Source organism: Tamandua tetradactyla, chromosome 7, assembly GCF_023851605.1.
Source record: "Tamandua tetradactyla isolate mTamTet1 chromosome 7, mTamTet1.pri, whole genome shotgun sequence".
Classification (NCBI taxonomy): Eukaryota; Metazoa; Chordata; class Mammalia; order Pilosa; family Myrmecophagidae; genus Tamandua; species Tamandua tetradactyla.
This window is the reverse complement of record NC_135333.1, coordinates 2,765,601-2,789,036: the sequence shown is the minus strand read 5'-3', so window position 1 is coordinate 2,789,036 and position 23,436 is coordinate 2,765,601. Positions and strand designations below refer to the sequence as shown.

Below are 23,436 nucleotides of genomic sequence, written 5' to 3'. Positions count from 1 at the left end.
AGTCCTATAAAAGAGGGAACATTTTGGAGAATGAAGGCAATTCAGAGAGAGCAGAGCAGAATGACATAGCCACGAGAAGCAGAGTCCACCAGCAAGCGACCTTTGGAGATGAAGAAGGAAAATGCCTCCTGGGGAGCTTCATGAAACAGAGAGCCAGGAGAAGAAGCTAGCAGATGATGCCATGTTTGCCATGTGCCCTTCAAAATGAGAGAGGAACCCTTACCATGTTCACCATGTGCCTTTCCTGATGTGAGAAAAACTCTTTGTTCGCCATGTGCCTTCTCACTTGAGAAAGAAACCCTGAACTTCATCAGCCTTCTTCAACCAATTTATCTTTCCCTGGATGCCTTTGATTGGACATTTCTATAGACTTGTTGTGATTGGGGCATTTTCTTGGCCTTAGAACTGTAAACTAGCAACTTATTAAATTCCCCTCTTTAAAAGCCATTCCATTTCTGGTATACTGCATTCCAGCAGCTAGCAGACTAGAACAGATGGCCTCTTGATTAGATGGAGATGTGACTCCATGCATTTAAGGTGGGTCTTGATTAGTTTCCCAGAGTCCTTTAAAAGGGGAAACATTTGGGAGAAACCTCAGATGCAGACTCTTGGAGAACAGTTGCTTCAGAGCTGACAGAGACAGGGATATTTGGAGATGCTTGGCATGCTGATGGAGAGAACAGATGCCTAGACAAGGACAGAGCCCAGTTGATGTCACCCTGTACCTTTCCAGGAGATGCTAGGCAAGCCAGAACCCAGACTTGTGTCCCAGAGGAGCTAAGTGAAGCCCCACAGACCATTAGTGAGGAGACCACTGGCATAAGAATCTGGAAGCCACAGAACCAGGAACAAGGTCCGGTGGATATCAGCCACATGCCTTCCCACATCAGCCTTCCTTGAACTAAGGTATCTTTCTCTGGATGCCTTAGTTTAAGCATATTTATGGCCTTAGAACTATAAACCTGCAACCTACTAAATTCCCTTTTAAAATACCATTCCATTTCTAGTATATTGCATTCCAACAGCTTAGCAAATTAGTAAAGACTGCTTCCATAACCTGTAGCTTTTTTCTAACAATAATTAAAACCATGTCTAAAATGCCATACCATTATCCAACGTCATACAGATTAGTATCAGGATAAAACATGGACTGTAAAAATATTGCTAAATTTTTAGAAACTTTTATACAATCTCTAAATATATGAATAGCATTTTATACACAAATTTAGCTAGCAACAGGATAGAAAATCCCTTTTAACCACTGTAGTACTTCCCAAGCATTTCCTATGCAATATGTTAAACTATTTTAGCAGTTCATTTTTACAAGGTGAAAGAACAAATTCTTTGTAATAGTTTTTCTTTGAAATTTAGAAGACTTGTATTCTGAAATAAAGGATGATAAGGCCAACATAAGATAAACAGGTTTATTAAAGTTTTAATTAGTATTGACTATGACAGACAGAATTCACTTTTTTGCCTTTTTTATTGTGAAATATAACACATATACAAAAAAGCAATACAATTCAAAGTACATTTTATCAAGCACTTATAGAACAGGTTTCAAAGTTTGGTATGGGTTACAGTTCCAAAATTTCAGGTTTTTCCTTCCAGTTGCTCCAAGATACTGGAGACCAAAGTGAGATATCAATATAATGATTCAGTAGTCATACTTATTTGTTAAATTCCAACTTCTTGATTATAATTCCTCCTTCTCCTTTGATGCTTCTCACAATCTTTAGGGATATTTGGGCTATGCCCACAGAATTCACTTTTATAAACTTTTTTTTTTTACAACATTCCATATTTATTCAGGGCCTATAGTCAACAATGACTTCAACAAACAAAATTCACTTTCTTAAATTTTCTACCACTTCCCTTATATATTCAGGGCTTGGAGTCAACAATGACTATAGCAAACAAAATTCACTTGCTACAACTTTCTATATCCATTCCACTTATAGTTTGTCTGGACTGCACATAATCAGAAATAAATTTGTTAACAAATTCAAAAAGCTTTTTGAACATGCATACTTCCTTCAATAATAGCATTCATGAAGGAGTGAAGAGACAGAGATACTCCAGAATAATGGAAGAAGAAGGAAACTTGTGCTTGGGTTTGAAACACAACCAGGCATTTATATACTTTATACTCACAATACATACATGATTTCTTTGCAATATACCTAAAATATCTCAGTCCAATCTAGCACCACCTCCAAAGGTCAGAAAGCCCCAAGTTTGAGATATAATTATCTTTTCAATATTTAAGGAATATATATCTAGAAAAAAACCTCAAATTTTTCTCAACACTATTGGCATCATATTCATGCAGTTGGGAATGGAAATGACATTTCTCCATATTATCAAGAGAAAGAGTAAAGAGAGCAGTGATGTTTTTAAATTGACATTTTCCAAACCCAACCCCACCCTTTGAGGCATGCAGGTTCTAATGCCCAGGTAGGCTAAGCTGGCTTGAACAACCTGAGAAAGGGCAGATGTTTATTTCTATTCCTAAATTTGCAGTGTAGAGCCTATACAATTCCGTAATTTAAGATTTGCTTTAACCCTGTATATTCTTTCTAATATGAAAGCCACAATTGCTTATTACCAGGAAGTAATTTCCTGCTTTCTGTCCTCTCTTTACATACTTTTGACAATTTCAATGGCTTGGGACACTCCAGTTTCTGACAGAAAGAGAGCAGCTTCTAGGTTGTGGACCATTTGGAAAAGACACTCCCACTTTGATGAAGACTTTGGCTCTCTGATGATTGGCTGGCTCAAATAATCAAATACCCCTCAATTATCTTGTGGGTTTGTTCTTTAATTGATGTATGTGCATTATACATAGGCTTTCCCTCCACTTTCCAGAATTAGGAGGCTGGACCTGGGATTCCTCTGGGAGTGAGCAAAAACACTATTTAAGCAATAAAGAAATAGATGAAGGCCCCGATTTAACAGTGACTTCACCTTCATACAGAGTTTCCCAGAACATTGCATCTTGATGCAATCCTCAGGGGTGTATATCCTCCCATTTGAAGCTCACATTCCACAAAGATCCACTTTTCAGCTGGTTTCTTTGCAGGTGGGTGATACAAACTTGAACTATCCCTATTTCTTCTTGCTTCCCAACCACAGACTGGTGTGTGTATAGTTTCCTCTAGGAAAGGCAGAGCTCATGTACTTCCACTAGACTCCAGAGGGAACTGCTGGAAGATCAAGGGTGTGAGTGAGTAATTGTGGGCATCACTTCATTTCCTCAGGGGCTGAGTTCTAAGTGACTGCTCCTTATGCAAACCTTGGGGCTTATTATATTCAATCACCTTGGGCAGAGGAGGAGGGGTCAGAAGCCAGAGCTCTTAAGTTCCTTAAGGAAATCATTTTTTCTGTCTTTATGGTTTTCACATATGAAGAAGAAACACCCTGGTCTTTCCTAAAGACCCAGTATTCCCCATGAGATTTAGATTCTCTGTTTATTCAGAATATGGTTTATTATGCTATTGCTTTTCTGTATAGAAACACCTCATGAATCTATTTCTTCCATTTTCCAGGTACAGGTTAATTCCCTGAAAACAATATCAATTAAATTGTACTTTAACTCCTGTCACTAGAACCACTTCTCAGTATGGTGATAATATTTTCTGAGCCAACAGTCAGAGTTCTTAACTTATATATACACAAACAATGAACAGTTTAAATTGTAGCAACCCAGAAAATCTGGAATATTTGGTTTCCAAATCCCTAAAGTCCAGGCAGCTAAGACCATGTTTGGGGTGGCATGAATTAATCTAACATTCATTGTTTACTTTCTATGTTTCAGGTGCTGGGCTAAATGCTTTAAATGCATTTAATCTTCTCAAAAACTCTTTGACATAAATGCTATTACTGGCTTTGGGCAGACCGTACAAAATGGCTTTCCAAATGTCATGTATAGCCTCCTTTCCCTTGCCTTTATTTTAAAGGTAAGGAATAAAAATGACAATTTCCCCATACTTTCTTGCAGCTAAGGATGACCAAATCACATAGTTATGACTAATGGGATACAGGCTGAAGTTTCTTCTGTACCTGGAGAAAACAACAAAACCTCACAAATGGAAAGCTTTTGTCTTCTCTGTCTTCTTCCCACCTGGAATGGAGATGCAAAGTGTGGATGGGTAGCAGTAGGCTTGCAGCCATGAGAATGAGAGATATAAATCCAGAGGATTTATATCCTTTGGATAGAAAGGTAGAAAGAGACTTAGAAAAAGCCTGAGTGCTTGATGATGATGCTGAGCCATCCTACAAGCCCTGGGCTGAGGACTCCTGGAATTCTTTCTAGTGGTATAAGCTGAATAAACCCTTTCTGTTTAAACCCAGGTTAAATGAATTTTCTGTCAGTTGCAGCCAGATACTAGTGAATATGTAGCTTGTTTTCACAAGGAGTCCAGGGTTAGAAAGGTGAAGTAACTTGCTTGGTGTCATACCACTGGTACCACTGGATCAGTGGGAATGCTGGAGTCCAGGTGTATTTAACTCCAATCCACATATTGACCAACATGCCCTTTACTTCCTCAAGAACTGGAAATCTAGAGTTGTCCAGGGGCTCAGGAATGCCTCACACAACTCCCTCCCTACCCCCCAAGTAACCCTGTGATTTCGGCTTCCCCTAAGAAAATAAGGCCCAGAACTTTGTCAGGACTGGATAAGCATATCTCTCCTTATCAGTGTGCCCTAGAGAGGGCACATGTCCCAATCCCTAGTAGGCTCAGATTGGGCAACGTCCCTTGTCCCTTTACCACTCATGTGGCATATTTATATGCCTTTCAAGTAGATGTTTCTTTTCTAAGCAGAGAAATGTACTTTATGGTTCCCCTGGAAGATATTTTGGTACCTTCCCCAAATCCCTCAGAGGCCCAGAGGAAAACCCCTTGGTGAAGCTTTTTCCATGCCTCCTCCCCTTTGGAAATAGGCTGGCATATTCAAATCCACTGGACTTTTGTCTGTCTACTTTAGGCCTATCAGGTTATTGGCAGAGGGACAGAGTAGGCCCTGCTTCATTGTACTGATTCTTAGGGTTCCAGATTTCCTGGCCCCATGCAGGTGTCGTATTTCAGGAGACTAGTGAGGAACCTCTCCACATTATAGAGTATCAGCTCTGAAGGACCCTCAGGAGAGGTATGTTTCAAGAAACAAAAACTTCATCTGAGGAATTGGCTAAATTTGATCTCATGAACACTGGGATTCATATATTAGGGTATATTTTCCTGATTTGACTTGGCTAAAAGGAAACTGCATCCAATCAGTGTTCCACTATTTTTTTCTCCCCTTATTTTCCTGTCATCTAATTTCTTTTTAAAAATTTGTTATACATATAGTTTTAAGAGCCACCTGAAATCTCCTTTTTATGGGGAACAATGAGGTATATGAATACACAAAAATTGACCCACTCAAGAACCTCATTTCACTCCTTATTCAGATGTTCCTTCTTCCATTGCCAGCTTTCCTCAAACTTAGGACAGTCCCCAGGCACCACAAAAATCTGATGGGCAGTGACAGCTTGTCCATAGTTCACACAGACTGAAACCAGCAGCAGCTGAGAATTCTGGATCTAGGAAAAATCTGAGGACACCTGTCAAAAAGAAAGACGGACACAGGTTTCTCAAATGCAATTAAATGTCTTGACAGGCAATTATTTTTCTCATTCAATCTAACCTAAACATTCAGTTCTTGGCAGTTGGGGCTTCCGGGTAAAGACTTCCTCTTATCAGTGGAATGTCTGCCTCTCTGACATTTGGCAGCTCCATCCACTGGGGCTAGGAGATTAAAAATGGGGTTGGCAAGTCCTGCAAGACAAGTTTGCTGCAGCCTGAGCCAGGGCATAATCACCATCTTTGCCAAGTAGCCCCACCACTAAAGTGGGTCTTCAAAATGTATGGTCATGACCCTGGGATTTCAAAGTGGATACAGTATTAAAGGATCTAGAATGGAGATCTTGATTTCAGAGTTTCCATTATCCATTGTGCAGAGATCTGGCTGGGATTCTGAAGAACTGGCTGTATAATATAAATTCTTCCAGGTCTTGGCTGCAATTTAGCATCCTCTGATGCTAAATTGATAGCTCTCCAGCTTAAACATTAATAGGGACAATATGGGGTCCTGTGGATAGTTACATCTTCCACGATAGTGGCAGTGATCCCACAAATCTCCCAGTTATTTGCAATGCATTTCATCAGCCTGATCCACAGGGATTAGGCAGGGATAATTCCAAGAATGCTGGGAACTGATCTCTGATTCCTAACTTCCAGAGGTGGGGTTGTCTCCTATTTCCCTGCTTGGCTTCTCCCTCTCCTTCATGCCCTCATAAGAAGTACAATTCACCCTTTAGAGTACAGGCTAATAATTGTGAACCATCTTCCCTCATGCTGATGGGAGCAATTCTCTAATGCAACGTCACAGCAACAAGATAGGAGGAGCCCAGTTCTCTGAAGGGTCTCATGGAGTAAAGTGTTCTACCTCCAGGACCACCTATTAGTTTGGACTTTAATGTGAGAGAAATAAACATCTATCTCATTGAAGAAACTGCCATTTTGATCTCTGTCAGTCAAACCAATATCCTACAAATATAGCCTGTTTTCACAATTACTGCCAGTTTTATAAGTAGGGAGATTGGATGGACTAGGTTTTTATGACTTCGGTAACTAAGTACCATAACTTTAGTGGCTTAACATGACAGATTTATTATTTTACAGTTCTAGAGGTAAAAAAATTCTAATATCAAGATGTAATAGGACTGTACTTTTCTGAGGGCTCTAGGGGAGAATCTGTTTCCTTGTCTTTTCTAGATTCAAGAGGCTGCTCACATTCCTTGGTTTAGGGTTCCTTCCTGCATCTTCAAAGCATGTAACTGGATTGAGTCCTCACAATATATCACTCCAACCTTGCATCCATCATCACATATCCTTTTCAGACACTCTCTCTCTTCTGTCTCCATCTTCTATTTATATGGACTTTTGTGACAACTCTGGGCCCAACCAGATAATCCAGAATAATCTCCCCATCTCGGGGTAATTTGATTAACAACCCTAACTCCAATTGCAAACTTAATTACCCTTTGCCCTGTAACCTAACATGTTTACAAGCTCCAGGGATTAGTACATGGGCATCTTGTAGGGTGAGGTAGGTTGCATTATTCTGCCTACCACACTAGATGACCCAGGCCCTTGTCCCAAGAACTCCTTTTTCCTCACTAGTACTATAGTCTTGAATTTTAATGTTGGAAAGTCATTCTTTTTTTGCCAAGGTGCCCCTAAGAGAGATACCAGTAAGACTTTAAGACCCTTGAGTTATTCACGAGAGAATTCCATAATTCTTTAATTAAAAATTATTTAGTTCTGGATTCCATATTCTAGTGATATGAGAATTAAAACTCTAGTGATAGAGAATTAAAACCCACACAATCAAGTATAGATGAAAGGATATCTTCTAAGACTCATAATGCTTCAGCTCTCAGGACTTGTAAAGATTATTTTTTTTATTTTTTGATACAATTTATTGAAAGCTATTTACAAGCTGTGAGTCTTTAAATCTCTCAAGCTAGTATTAGAACCCATATCTAATAATCATTAGTAGAGAGACACAAATTAAAACAGGTTGCTGCTATTGAAGCTCTAAGAATTTTAACCACAACTTTAAAACCTATAGCGCTTGAAAGTTGGAATGATATTATAGACAAAGCATGTGCTTTTGAGGCTTTAAAAACCGAGTCAAAATTCCATCTATCTGATTTATTACTTGTGTGGCTTTTGACCATTTGCTTCAGCTCTCTCAGTCTCAGTTTCTCCATCTGTAAAATGCGTTTGGTACAGACATTGTGGAATTCTTGCTAGGATTACAGTTGTTTATAGAAATCTCTCCTCATACCTGATATTCAACAAATAGCCGCTATTCTTATTATTTAACCTCTAAGTTTTTATGTGCCCCCAATACATGTATTGCCATCTTCTGTGATGGCTTTTGTGGGGAAGACCAAAAGTATAAAACACAAAACCTGCCATGAGAGGCAGATGGGGCATAATGATAAAAACTCTTAATTAAAACAAAAAAGGGAGGTGTATAACTTTTACCTGTTTATTTTTCCCTGGGCTTTAGTTTCTTAATCTAAAAATAAGCGATTAGATTAAATGATCCTTAAAGTTTCTTTCAGTGCTGACATTCTGATTCTTAAGATGCACACTGATTCTTTGGTAAATGTGATCAACTCATGAAATAAGTAGGCATTTCATCAGTTGAAAGTACTGGCTACATCTGAATCCCCAAAGGCATGTGCAAAGAATTAAAATTTCTTGCGACGACTACTAAGCTCCTAGCTGGAGCTTGCAAATGACCTGTCATTCAGCCACATTCACTTTCAGTGTCTCCCTGTGGTCTCACAATGTATCTCTGGACCAATAAGCATTATAAATTGGAATAAAATCGCAGGCAGATGATTTGAAGAGAAATTGAACACAATACATGTAGTGGGCAGTCACCCTGGCCTGGAAAGTGGGCCAAAAGGGAAGAATTTAATATTATTGCCTGAGCCTGGAGCTAAAGTATAGCCATTGCAATTCCAGCAGTGCTGAGTTGGCCACCCAACACTAATGAAAATCTTCCATTTGTTCCCAATATTTTCTGATACCTTTTGCTTTTTGTCCTTCTTTTTTGGGAAATAATAGGAGAATTTCAGCTTGGGTGCCATTGTATTCAAGAGCTTTCTTTTCATTACAATTGTCTACCAGATCACAGCAATAGAAAATTATATGTCAACCAATGATTTCACAACAGACCTAATTTCCATTTGAAGAAAGGGACAAAAAGTGGCAACGTTCTCCTTTTCAGGAACTTGCTCTCATGCTGAGTGATGGGTTCAAGTACAAAGCTTAGGCGGATCAAGCCAGCAACAGCGGGAAGAGACAGGCTGTGAATTAGAGACTGCCTACAGTGACAGCTCCCTGACAGAATGAGAAGGGCCAGAAACACGAGCCTGGGAAGCACAACTGGCATTTGTTTGGATAAGCACTAACGGGAGAATCAGCAAACACAAATTCCATGGAAAATAAGAAAGTGAGTGCCTAGCACACAGAAATACAGAGGAGGGTGTCACTAATGCGTGACACAAAATAGTTTGGGGATTCAGAGATTTTAGTTGATAAAGATGCATGATATATGCTGAGTCAGATATTTATAGACTATTCATTGAATCAACCCAACTGGGTTGATTCTCAGTTTCCCATGGGGAAGCCCTGGAAATCAGAAATTACCTGGCCTGTTTCTGGACAAAGATTTAGAAAAATAGGAAAATATAAGCAGAGTAAGGATTTCCCTTCTACATCACATACTATTTCTCTCATTGGTAGCAATGATAGGGAGTTCATTAGAAACTATTTCCAAAGGTAATATTGATATCAGGGTTAATTTAGAAACAACCTGCCTTTCTCTGTTTTTGGGGTCATGTTTCATCTATGAACCAAAGTTGTTGCCCTTTGTCTTTGTTAAGGTGTTTTCAAAGAGAGGTTTAGACCCAGCATAGCTCATTTTTAATTTTTCACTTTTAAAGCAATTGCATCTTCTCTTTCCTGGTCGGTGATGCCAATCAGATTTTCTGCAGAAACAGGAAGCTTGCAGCTCCCTCAAGGCTGGCATGTCAATAAATTGGCCACTTATTTCCAGCCCCATCTTCCTCAGGTCCCAAGAGGTTTTTTGATGATGAAAGTAATCATCTTTTCTAAGATTGTAAGTTTCTATTGAAATTTTAAAAGTTTATGTGTTATCATTTATCAGTGAATCTTAAAGATGCAATTAGAATAAGAGTGAAAGTACAAAGATTTTGCAATTTTGCTTTCAAAGAGTTGATCACCAGTAAATATCCATTCAGTAAAGGAAAGCAAGGAAAGGAAGAAAGAGAGAGAGAGAACAAAGAGGCCAGAAGGAAGAGGGAAGGAGACAAAGAATTAAGGAAATATCCTCTGTAAATGTAACTGTTTTTAATAACCATTTATTGTACTTCTGGTATTATTTTATGATAAAAAAGTCCAGTGTCTTTTTTGTAATGTAACTTTTACATCAATATCCTTGCTATCAGCTATCCAAAAGGAGGTTTCCATTTTTTCTGCACCACTTTCTTATTCACCTCACTTCTTATCCTGCATCTCTTGATTTTTATACGCTGAGGAAAAAACAAATATAACCTTCCAAGTAGGGTTTCCAGATTAAACACAGGATGCCCAGGTAAATTTGAATTTCAGATAAGCAAATTTCTTTTTAGTATAAGATGTCTCAAAACACTTAATGGGACATATGTCCACTAAAGAATGATTCATTGTTTATCTGAAATCTAAATTTAACTGAACATCTATATTTTTATTAGCTTATCTGTCAACCTTGCTCTCAAGGCTTTCAAGGGCACAGGGAAGTCTGCCCCAGTTCTCCTCAACCAAAATCAAGGACTCTGAGGGGCTCCCCCATATCTTAGAGGATTTGCAAACCCAACAAAACCCCTTCCAACCTGAGGAATGAGTGCTTCCTCCTACCATCCTGCATTTCCTCCCTAATTTCCATTTTAAATGGGCATTTGTACAAAAGTTGCATTGCATTAAATTATTGACAGTTACACATAAATAATCTCAACTGGATTTTTCTTTAAAGCTATGCTTTTTGTTTCTTTTTTGTTGTTGTTCTGTTTTTTGTTTTCTGAATTTGGAAGCACATAGAAATAGAGATGTCTGAGGTTTTAAAGAAATACAAGGAGTTTCCTTCCCCAGAATCTTTTCAACTTCATGAGCAGTGATAGTACTGGGTGCATGTGCAGGAAAGGTCTCTGCACTACCCCAGAGTAGACCACAGAAGGCTGGAGTCACCCAGCCCAGGATACCTGTAACTGCACATCCTCAAGATGAGAAGACTTTTATTTGGAGCCCTCCCACCCACCCCCGAGTTCTTACTTTCAGTGTGGAGTGCTGGGCAAGAAGAGGGAAAGACAGACTCAGCATTGTATTTTCTTAATGGGAAGAAATTATTGAGACATTTTATTATTTCTACCAATGTTGTGTCTACATGACCTATTCATTCACAATGACATGAGTTTACACAGTCAATAATTTGGTAAAGCTTATGAGTACAAAACTGCACACAATATTCAAATAGACATATATGTACAAGTAGGACCTGCTTCTAGGGTGTTTTACTCAATTGGAAAGGCAGTGACTGGGACTTGAAGAACCTACACAGGCTCCCCATGGAGGGAAATTCAGGCATGAGGGATAGGGGATTCTTGAGAGTGAAAGTTAGAGGCCAGGAAACAAAATGGTTCAATGACTACTTCCTTACTGATGGCAATATAGGAGCAGCAATTTTACTTAGGATCTGTCACAGCAAGTTCCAAGTCAGAATGAAGAGAAAATCAGAAACGTAGAACTTGTTCACCTATGATGTCAATGGGAGTCAAGGTGCCCTGGGTGCCCAGCTAACAGGAGGACTCTCACAGAAGGAAGTTCAAGCAGGCGGCAGGTAAGAAAACGCAGCTGCAGCTGTAGAGGATGGGGGAGAGCAGGTTAGATCCTTGTGTGTGGGCAAGCAGAAGGGGACGGTCCTCTCGGCTCTGCTTCTGTCGGGCCACACCAGATGTGCAGCCACTAGTATCTGGCAGGAGCACAGGAAGGCTGAGGTGGCCGGAGGGGAAAGAGCGAAGGCCATGATGAACCCTGGGAACAGCCCAGGCTTTGAAGGCAGTCGTAGGTTTAACGTTTGGATCTATCACTTCCTAGAAGTTTGCCCTGACTTAAATCTGCAGGCAGTCTGAAGAGAATTGGAGAAATGAAATAAAAATAAAATAACAGAAGGGAAGAAAACAAATCCCCCTGGCACCAGTTTGGTCAAAGGGACCAGCTATGAAACATAAGACTAGAGCTTTCGAGGTGGAAGAGACCTCACAAGGAAGGACCCCACTGGTTACTAGCTGTTTGTCCTGGGATGTTTAATGTCCAAGACTTAGAATCCTCAACTGCCAAGGAGTAACTGATATTAAAAATGTGCTTGGGCAGTGCAAGGATAGCTCAGTGGTAGAATTCTTGCCTCCCATGTGGGAGACTTGGGTTCGATTCCCAGAACCTGCACATACTCCACCCACCCACCCAAAAAATGCGCTTGTTGGGAGGATAAAATGAGGTGATAAATGTAAAGCACTTAGCTTAGTGTCTGGCATCTAAGAAGAGCTCAAAAAAAAGCAATTATGATCATTACGTAACCTAGAAAGGACAGAGCACCTCGTTTGCTGTCTCTAAACAGATTAGTTGCCGATTTACTGGAAAGAGCCCGAAGGTGGGGAGTTAGGCCAGCTGCTCCACTGAGTGGGACAATGGGGAGACCGACTCTGCTTGGCCAGTGTGTGCACAGAGGGACATCTCTTTACTAAATTTGCATGGACTGAGTATAGCCCCACTACCCCATAATGTCTTCTGGAAGAAAAATATGTTGGTTTTGGTTTTGTTTTCTTGTCCCTCAAGTTACGCAAGCAACACAAAGGTAAGCATGCTGGCGAGCGCCTCTGGTTTTATCAGTGTTTCCTGGTGCAGCCCTGCATGGCCTCCCCCTCCACTCCACCCTCCCCACCCAGGTCAGAGCACAGTGCAGGACATTTACAGTTCTTGACTGAAGCCAGCCAGATCTCCAAGCAGAGGTTGTAACTTAGTCAAAGACTGTAGATTTTGAGAGGAGAGGATACCTTGGTCTCTATCTCACTTCAACATATTTCCATTTTCTATAGCCCTTTTTTTCAAGTCTCTCAGCCTGGTGCATTCAACTACCCCCTCAGGAAATTCTATTCTTTCCCCAAGGAAGAAAGCCTACTGCTCCCTCCTAGATCTTAGGTTTGATGCACTTGATTCTCTTGTCTTTTCAGATTTTCTGCACTAGGAAAGGGGAGAGAAAGAGGAAGTAATTGGAACAGACAGAGAGTTACCAATTCTACATCTGCAACTACAGTTCTACAGCTGCCTTCTGACTGGCAAGACTGAAGCCTGATTGCTCAGTAGTCTGAGAAGTAAGCACATACAGCCAAGGCAAGCACTAATTCTCTCGGGGAGATAGCATAATCCACTTTCACAATGGGAAAAGAGCCTTTCTTTCATTTCTGTGGATGTGCCCTTACCCCTTGTGAAATAAAACCCCCAGCGTTATTGGGCTAAGAAGCACTTGATTCATTCCTGGACCTGGCTTCAACTCTCAGAGAGAACACATTAGCTGAAATGACTCTCCATCTACTTGCCATCCTGCTGGGTGACTCCAGCTCATATTAGATTATATGTTTTTAATTCCAAAATGTTCTTCCTAGTTGATGGATTTTCATTTTTTCCCCTCCAAATTAACTCTATGACTATTATCAACAAAATTGTCACTATAGAGTCCGTATACTGAGATAGTCTAGAAAAGATTAAAACCCTTCTTTGCCCAATAGTATTATATAGATAATCCCAAGCAGAGGCATAGTCCTCTATCTGTAAAATAGGAGTGTAAGTGCATCCTTGACTTGTCTTTCATGGGCATAAGAACTAGTGAGGGTAACTACTGGAGATTTTTATGCTTCTTACATGACAATCATATGAATATATAAGATTATGGTTACTAGCTTAAAACGCCTAAAGGCTATGTACTCCACCTACATGATGCTATTAATAGCATATCATCAGGGCCGTGGTTGGGTTCAAGTTATGTTCTGACATATGATCCATGTCTGCTAACTTTATAACTGCTTTGCAGAGTGACCTGGAATGTGGCACATATTAGATAAGCAAAGACATTCCCTTGGGGATTAGAGGTATGCCATTTTTCATAGACTGCTACTTTGGGGCCCAGTGAACTGTGCCTCCCAGTAATCTGGGCTTAGCCATCTGATTCACTTTGGCCAAGGGAACATCAGGAGGTGAAGCTAGCAAAGGCTTCTAAGTCGGCTAGTTTGCTGTGAGGAGGTCCAAGCAGACATATGGGGATGCTCTTGTGGATGAGAAACAAGGTCTCTTTGGCCAAAGAGGCCAGCTGACCTCCCAAATAATGGTCAGCACCAACTGCAGCCATTAGTGAGGCTATTTGGACCTTCCAGTTGTCCCAGTACTCCAATAGACGTCACATGAAGCAAAACTGCCTGGTCAACCCACAGAATCATGAAAAAATACAATGTTGTTTAATGTTTGCTTTGTTTATTTTTCCCTATAGCCATGGACAAATGATACACTTATACTTACTTCAATTTAACTAATGTTCATCGAGTTGTTTACTATGTACAAGGTATGGTTTTAAGAATTTCATGACAACTCTCTGCAGAGGTGCTACACCTTGGAGAGCTGCAAGGGAATGTATGTAACTAACAGGTCACGGGGAGAGAGAAGCCCAGGTGTAGTATTATGCGTCCCCTGGTGGAGGACAAGATACAGTTTACTGACAAAGCCTCAAAGTGAAGATCTAGAGCTAGAAATGGGCCCTCTCCTGGGCCTCAAAATAGATGTAGAAGCAGATTTTTCAAGTGAGACAAGAACCCAAGTGAGGGTCTTGACACCCAAATGAATAGCTATGTAGATAGTTTTCAGGAAACTCCATGAGGCAGATGGGAGGAGGGTCAATGATACACACTCCTAGTGTGCCAATGTGAGCTCAGCATTGATCAGTAGATCTGAGTCCATCTAGAATTACTCTGACATCAAGTTTTAACCTCTTTTGGCCATTGTTATACTGGTGAGGTTGCCAGTGAGCAAAGTTCCAGGTACTTAAGGGGACAGCTAAGGGACAAACAGTAAGACATGGAATGAATCTTCAACACAGCTGGAGTTGAAGGTAGAAAGACTTGCCCATCTCGGAGAAGATAATAGCCCAGGCATTGGTGTAACACCTTCGGAGCTGGAAGTGAAATCTAGTATATTAAGAGGGGTTGAATGAGCTTGCTCTTTCACTCATTTCAATCATCTGTTATTGAAAACCTAGTATGTACCAGGAACTATTCTAAGACTGAGAACACAGTGGTAAAACACATATTCCATGACCTTGAGGAGCTTATATTCTGAGGAAGGCAGATAGGAAGCATCCAATCAAATAAGTAGTGACATGTGCTCTAGACCCAAACAAAGGAGGGTAAATTGGTAGAAAGTGAAAAGGAACTGTTTTAGATTGAGTGGTCAGACAGCTTCTCTAAAGTGCTGACATTTGAGCAGAGAAAAGGTAATAGAGTAAACCATGCAAGTATGGAGGGTAGTGGGAACATCCTGCACAGAAGATTTCCTTTTGCAAGTGCAAAGCCCTGAAGAAGCAGCACCTTTGGATGTCTTTGGTGAATAACAAAGAGGCTAGTATGGCTGGTATGGAGCAGAGAAGGGGAGGAGAGGAAGGAGCTGAGGTGGGAAAGATAACCAAGGTTCAGATTATATGGTTATGTAGGTAATGTAGGGATTTAGGAGGAAATCAGTGTGGTTGGAAACCACTGCAAAATCTCAGATAAAGGAGAGCTTTGATCTACCATACATTTTTTAATGAAATGTTTTGGCTGCTGCCATAGAACAAATGGTAATAGGGTGTGGAGAGCCAAGAATAAAATCAGAGAGACCAATTAGGTAGCTGTTTCACCTGATTGACAGCTTGGACTAGATTGTTAAAGGAAAAGGTGGTAGATGCTGATGGTAGAGGTGACAGTGTTTGCTGACCAGTTGGCTTTTGAGGATGGAGAGGTTGGGCATGAGAAAAGGAAAGAATGAAGTCTGATGCCAAGGATTTAGACCTGAGTACCTAAATAAGGGAAGGTATCATTGACTGAAATGGGGAATATGAGGGGGTTGGGGATCATAATTCAGTTTTAGGTACATTAAATTTGAGATGCCTGTTCAACATCCAAGCAAAAGTTTGAATAAATATTTAGATTTAAGATTATGAAGTTCTGGAGAGTTCTTTGCTGGAGAAATAGATTTTGGAGTTTTAAGTGTATAGATGGTACTTACCTTTACGGGAATGGTAGAGATCACTTAGAGTGTAAGAGCGGAAAGAAAAGAAGGGAAACCCTAAGGCCTGCAAGCATTTCTAGGTCTGGTAGATGGAAGGGACCTAAAAAGGTTCTAAGAAGGAGCAGCCAGTGAAGTAGGAGGGGAACCAAGAGTAAGTAATCTCCCAAAGGTGTAAGTTTTTGAAGGAAATGGTTGCTGTGTTAAATGATAATGAGAATTAAGGAAGACAGGACTAAGTAATTTGGGGGTTGCTGGTAGCTTTGATGAGTGCTTCACTCAAGTCATGAGTATGAAACTCTGACTGGAGTGGATTCAAATTAGAAGTGTTCTCTTCCTTAAGGACCTTAGCTATAAAAGGAGGTAGAGAAATTGATTAATAACTGGACAGAGATGTGGGATCAAGGGAATATTTTTGCTTAAGAAGAAAGATATTTCAACAAGTTTATATATTAATGGAAAAAATCTATCAGAGAAGAAAAAATGATGCTGAAATGAGAAGGGAAAATTGCAGAAGCATAGTCCCTGGGAAGGTGAGAGTACATAGACTTATGGAACAATGACAGGACAGGCCTCTTAGAAGAAAGCACACATAGTTCATCCAAGTAATTTAAATTTCCCATGCCTCAGTTTCCTCATTTGTGAAATAGAAAAGATAACTGTGTCTGTCACAGAGAGTTGCTATGAGGATTATGTGAGTTAATGCACGAAAAACACTTGAAATAAGAATGTTTGGGATAGTAAGCACTCAATATATGTTAGTTATTTTCTTCTTATTATTATCCATTGTAACAGGAAGGAATAAGAATACATATGAACAGAGGATGCAAGTGGATTTGGTGGTCAGATGAAATTTTCTCTTGTGAGCTTCTGAATTTCCTAATGAGATTAGAAGCAAAATCAGCATCAAGAGAAAGGAGGGGTCACTTGGCCAGCAAAATGTAGTAGGGTCATGAGGCATGAGGCATTGAAATCTGTGGTCATAACTAATAACACTAAAGTAAGACCCCTAAGCATGGCTGTGTTTTTTTTCTCCAGCTACATTCAGCTGCTTAATGTAGGTGTGGAGTAGGTGGAAGGTTGGATTTAACAAAAAGTGAGGTTTTGCCTAATGGGTATGGCAGGGGAGATGGGTTTCAAAGGGGTTGAGAACCTATGTAAGGGAGCAGCAATAATAGGCTATGGAACCTAAGCTAGGTAGGACGGAAGGGAGGATTGGTCAGGCAACAGAAAGTTAGTGAGCAGTTGATTAGAGATCCGAGAAGAGTGAAGAAGTACTGCACTGGGAACCGTAAGGCAGGTGAACAAAAAAGATAAGAGGTTGAGGTCAGCAAACGGGATGTTGGAAATCTATATTTTATAGCTAATGAAATTTGTGTTTTGACAAGACAGAATATGATCATCAGGTGTGAGGCTGGGAAGGGAGTGAGGGGTGGAGTGAAAGGAGCTCAGGGATCTGAGAGTCCAGTATAGATTGTCTATGTGAATGTTGAGGTTTCCAAGAAGCAGACCACAGAGGAGAGAAGGACTGTGAGCAAGAGGTCAAGATTGTTAATGAATAAGCAAACAGGCCAGAAGTGGGTGAATGGCTGCAAAAAATAAGAATAGTATATGACATAATCCTTTGAAGGAACTGGGTTGTTTTCTGTCTTTTGGAGATTTTTGTTTTTGTTTTGAGGGCAGAGAAACAATGGTTGAAACAGGAGACATAAAGGCACTTGTGTTACACTGGATCCACTAATACATGGGGTGTGGGACTAAAAATAAACATAAAAATAAAAAAACCCACCACTTAGTGGGCTGTAGGGGAAGCAGTGTCCTCTGGAAATAGCCATGTTTCAATTGGAGCAAGAAGGTGAGGAAAACTTTCATGGAAGCAGTTGTGACTCAAATAATGACAGATCAGGAGTTCAATAGGGCTCAGTGCAGAGGTTTCGGGGACTGAGCAGGATTGGGAAATTAAGTAAGATTAAGGGAAATACAGAGCCATAAAGGGAAAAAATCCAGATGTTGGCAGATGATCTGGGAGACCTGAGATTAACAGAGATTTAGGACATTAGGGGAATAGTATGGATGATTTCTTAGGGAGAGATTAGGAAAGTTCTCTGGAGCTTGCCATTCGCCAACCTGAAACACCTAACAAGAATGTCCTGCAAATTGGTCTAAGCAGCCTGGAGAACAAGCATGCAAGTATTGGCTGCAATTGCTAGGGCACTGACATTGCCAGAGCAATTACAGAAAGCCAAATGTGTTGTGGAGGTAAATGGTTTAACACCTTTTTATCCATTGTCTAGTTAGTCTATTCATTTTGGGCCATCAGCCTGAGGCACAAAAGTAGTGGCTGGAGCCAATTGGAAGGCCAAGAGCCAGAAGAATCCCCTGTGAAAAAGGGTGTAATTTTGGCTGTGATTGAGGTCTCTCCTATTCATTCATTTATTGTACAAACATTGATAAAATGAGCTGTCTTAATTAAGGCATTCTTTAGAATTCAGATGCCACAATGGCCTTGAGATGGGCAGGTCTTTAATGAAAGTTTATGGTGGTTATTCCCCAGGGCCAACAAGGTAGGATTGTTCGGCAATAGTTTTATTGTTGTTGTTGTCAAAATTAGGGTATAAAGGGCAATGCAACAGTGGCTCAGCAGCCAGAATTCTCACCTGCCATGCTGGAGATCCAGGTTCAATTCCTGGTGCCTGTCCATGCCCCACCCCACCCCCAAAAAATTAGGGTATAAAGGAAAATTAATAGCAGGAACTAAGTATTAGCAATAAACCTTACACTTCCGCCGAAGGGATAGGGGAACCCAAGGGGCTGTGTCCTTCTCTGGAGTATATGAGACTCTAGGCAGAGGGGAAGTTGACTATTTGCAGGCGCCCAACACTGCTGGTTGGGAGGGGTTCCTATTGAACCACCAAGCCTGGCTCTCACTGCCTTGGGACCTTGGTGTTGCTGAGCCTCCAGGTGGCAAACAGCATTTCAGGCTATTGGTCCAGGCTGGGGCAGGTAGATGCTGAAGGATGAATCCTTTTCCAGATGGAGAAAACATGATTAGCCAATGAACAAAGGTGGGAAAGCTCAGGGAGTGTTTTAAAAAACAGCAAGGAGTCTAATCACATAGCATACAGAGTCTATGAAGGAAGGCATAAGCCTGGATATAATTCCAAAAGCTTGGAATGTGGGATGTGGCATTTCTATACACAGTTCTTTGATCTGGTTTTCTTCCTGGAATGAGATGAGTTCAGGTAAGAATCAGAAGGAATAGTGTTGGATAGATTCAATTTCAGCATGTGAAGTAAATTTTCAAGTACATTGAACAGATCTCATAATTTACAGTTCCATTCATTTAGCAGTATGTGTATGAAGTTGACCTAAATTACTCCTAGTACCCTGTGAATATTCACCATTCTGAGACAGGAGAGAGTGGGATAACTCTTTTCACCTTTGATAAACTCTGAAAGGAAGAAAATTCTTGGCCTCTTCTCTAAGAGCTGGGTGAGATACCTTGATGTATGTTTAGGAAAGCTCATTAGATGCAGAAGAAACAGAAACATACACAGAAAAATAGGGTGATGGAAAAGGATAAGAAGGGAGGTTACTCTAGGGCTTTCAAGCTATTTTTAGCAGCAGAATCCTCAGCCTCCAAGTGAAATCTCCCACAGAAGCTCAGTCCTGAAGTAATGAAAACAGAACTACTTCAAGTGAGGTGATGAGAGGACCTGCTTCCTCCCCCACCCCCAGTGACCCCATTTGGTCACCCGGGCAAGGCAGCAACCTCTAAGGCATCTTAGCCAAGCCCTTAGCAAAATTAAAAACTCTATGATCTAGATTCTAGTGATCTTCCAGCTTTAAAATTCTAGGATTAACTAAAGGTTGAATGGCAGCAACAATATCATTTGAGGTTTTGACCAAGGTGCTTTTTGCTGAAAATGCCCAGCCTATGTTTAAGCTTCCCCACTGCCTGGCTGCCGTGGGTCCTAGTCTGATAGTTCTATTGTGGAATCATTAGCTTCTAGTCCTGTTTCACTTCCCTTAACACATTCTGATGAAATGATTCCTTTAACTCTGATGTAGCCTGCACTGTGAATAGGGGCTCGGAGTGATTCTAACACAAACATTGCCATGACTTGTCTTTGTTTTCTGGAGCTGCTATGACAAATACCACATGATGCATTGGCTTAAACAACAAACATTTATTGTCTCACAATTTTGAAGCATAGAAGTCCCAAATCAATGCACCAGCAAGGACACGCTTTCTCCCAGGATTTTTAACACTCTGGTGCTGGCCTTCTGTCATTTGCTGGGGTTCCTTGACTTGCCTCTCTTCCTCTGTCACATGGTGATGCCCTTGGTCACCATCCATGGCTTTCTCTAAGTCTGTATCTGTCTTTTGCTTATAAAGGACTCCAATAACACAGAGTAAGGCCCACCCTAATTTAATTGGGCCACACCCAAATAACATCTTAAAAGAGCCTATGCTCAAATAAGTCCACATCTTAACCGATAATATATCCTCAAAGGGTCATGTTTTTAAGTCAGTTCACACCTGGAAGAACATGGGTTAAGATCATTAATCATACCCCTGTTTGTTTCTCTTGCTTTTTATGTTTCTTTTCTCAAATTCCATGTTCCATGAGTAGAAGCTATCCTGGGATTCAATCAAAAAGTGTGTCTAGCTGACATTCGACTTTCAAGCCTCATGGCTCTCAGAAGTTGAGTTTGAGGTTTGTTGCAGGGTCCTGCCCCGTCTCCTCTTGTCGCTGTTACCACCACTGTTGCCCTAATTCTTAGATCCTTAACTAACAAGGCCAGGCACAGAGCCATTTTAAATCTCCCTACAAAATTCAGTGCTGTTTCACAAGAATTCACAATATACACAGCATGAGACCCCAGGCTGTGGAGGAGTTATGGGAGGTGAATGGGTGGGTCAGGAGAAAGGACAAGCCCTCAATTTCTAACAACATATACACTAAAAGAATCTCTCTAAAACGTGTAACTAGAATATCTACTCAATCAAGCTTTTTAATTGGCATTATTCACAATTGCCAAAAGATGCAAGCAACCCAAGTGTCCATCAACCAATGAATGGTAAATAAAAAGTGGTATATACATTCAGCGGAATATTATGCAGCTGTGAAGAGGAACAAGGGTCTGATACACATGATCACATGGATGTGCCTTGAAGATATCATATTAAGTGAAATAAGTCACACACAAAAGGACAAACATTGTATGATCTTACTGATATGAAATCATTATAAGGTGAAGATTCAATCAGAATAAGAAAATTCATAGAGTCAGAAAATAGAATATAGGTTACCATGGGCCAGGGTAGGGATAGGTAATGGTTAGTTGATGTTTAAATTATACAGGATCTTTATATGGGTTGATGGAAATGGTTTGGTAATGGATACTGGTGAGAATAGCACATTTCGAATATAATTAACTGCCCTGAGATATATATTCAAATGTGGTTAAAAGGGAGAATTTTTAGGTTGTATATATGTTACTACAATAAAAATTAAAAACAAACAAAATACCATAGGATTACACAACAGTGAACCTAATGTAAATCATGGACTATAGTTAATAGTACGATTATAAAAATTTTCTTTCAACAATTGTAACAAATATACCACATTAATGCAAGGTGTTAATAATAGGACAATAAATGGGAATTCTGTATTTTAGGCATGATTTTTCTGTAAATCTACAACTTCTCTAATAAAATATCTTAAAAAAACCTTTTAGCCTATTTGAATAATTAGAATTAGAAAATATTTTTAAAGGAGCATTTTATTACTTTTAAATTCACCAACTAGTAGCAAAATATCGCCACAGATTCTGTGCAACAATTAGGATTCATTCAGTTACAAGTGCTAGAAAACCTGACCCCACAAAACTTAAGGAAAATCAAAGTTCATGTATTTTCTCAAGTAATAGAAAGCCTAAGTGTAAGGCCTGCTGGAGTTGCAGATATTCAATGGATGTTGCCAAGGTCAACACTTCATAATCTTTAAGCTCTCAAGCTCTGATAAAAAAGGAAAAGGACATGGATAATGCATTATATATTGGGAAATAAAATTTATGTGCTCTATTTAATCAGCAATATGATGATCTGCTCTTCATGAGCTCTAAGCAACTCTGAGCAGCACAAGCCAGTGGTGCCTCAGCCTGTGCCATTCAGAAGCTAAGAGTTCCAGGACAGCAACACCAGAGCATTAGAAAGTGTGTGTGGGGGGGAGGACTTCTATGCACTAGGGCCCCTCTTTGCACACAGCCTAGAGAACTGCACAGGTTACAAGATCATGAAGCTGGCCCTGCATTCCCTTTGTCTATTTAATCAGCAATAATGATAAAGTGAACATTTTACATCAAGTAAGAAAATAAAAAAAACGCCAAGCACCATCGTGTGACAAGCCCCACGGAATCAACCCATGCACTCTATGGTGCACTCATGATTCTCCCTTCTGAACCAAAAGCCAGGACCCAGGCTCAATCTGTTGCCCATTACCTGGTCCCTGGAACTGATCTCTGGATTTCCATCTTGGTTTCACTCCAAAGCACTCTAAGGCCGGATAGGTAGTAAGTAACAGATGAGTGTCATAGCCTGTGCTCCTAGAAAACACTCCCTGAAGTCAAAGTTAATATAGATGTTTTAGTAGGGATTTTAAACCCAGGGAAGCATGAGAGAGAAAAAAAGGAATGAGGCAAGAACGGGTGGAGGGCCAAGACAAGGATGCTTTACCAACAAACTATCTATTGCTTACTTACCTGGGCCATCTTCACAGAGGCTGTAAATGTGTCTCAGGGCAGCCTGTCCCAGGTAGGGGATGGAATTCACCCACTGACTCTTGTCTCCTATTGTCTCCTCTTAGTTTGCCCATAGGGTATTGATTCCCCCACACTTAAGGCTCTACCTGTATGGACACCTCATGGGAAATACAGCACCCTATGACTCAGCATCCATTGGGAAGGAGACAAAGGGAATGCAGGGCCAGCTTCATGATCTTGTAACCTGTGCAGTTCTCTAGGCTGTGTGCAAAGAGGGGCCCTAGTGCATAGAAGTCCTCCCCACCCCACACACTTTCTAATGCTCTGGTGTTGCTGTCCTGGAACTCTTAGCTTCTGAATGGCACAGGCTGAGGCACCACTGGCTTGTGCTGCTCAGAGTTGCTTAGAGCTCATGAAGAGCAGATCATCACAAAGGCCATTGTTCCAGAGCAATGGTCAAAGGCAAAGAGAATGGTATCTTGTTCCTACAGCTGCCATAACAAAATACCACAAACTGGGTGGCTTAAAACAACAGAAATTATTGTCTCACAGTTCTGGAGGCTAGAAGTCCAAAATCAGGTGGTGGCAGGGCCACACTCTCTTTGAAGTCTCTAGGGAAAAATGTGCTCTATGCCTTGCCTGGCTTTTGGCAGTGGCCAAAAATCCATGGCATTCTCTG

The 23,436-nt window shown here is 40.6% G+C and overlaps 1 long non-coding RNA gene across 2 annotated transcripts; it reads right to left on the bottom strand.

Moving 5' to 3' along the window:
• Window positions 1-3,145: 3,145 nt before the first annotated feature.
• Window positions 3,146-23,125, bottom strand: LOC143690759 (uncharacterized). 2 transcript variants are annotated; one of them, XR_013179172.1, is made up of 4 exons: window positions 22,758-23,125; window positions 22,498-22,615; window positions 5,432-5,605; window positions 3,146-3,206 (listed from the first exon to the last, which is right to left on the bottom strand). It is a non-coding gene; the product is annotated as an uncharacterized LOC143690759 (long non-coding RNA). The 2 variants fall into 2 exon arrangements; XR_013179171.1 differs by lacking the exon at window positions 3,146-3,206 and having other exon boundaries at window positions 5,358-5,605.
• Window positions 23,126-23,436: the final 311 nt, after the last annotated feature.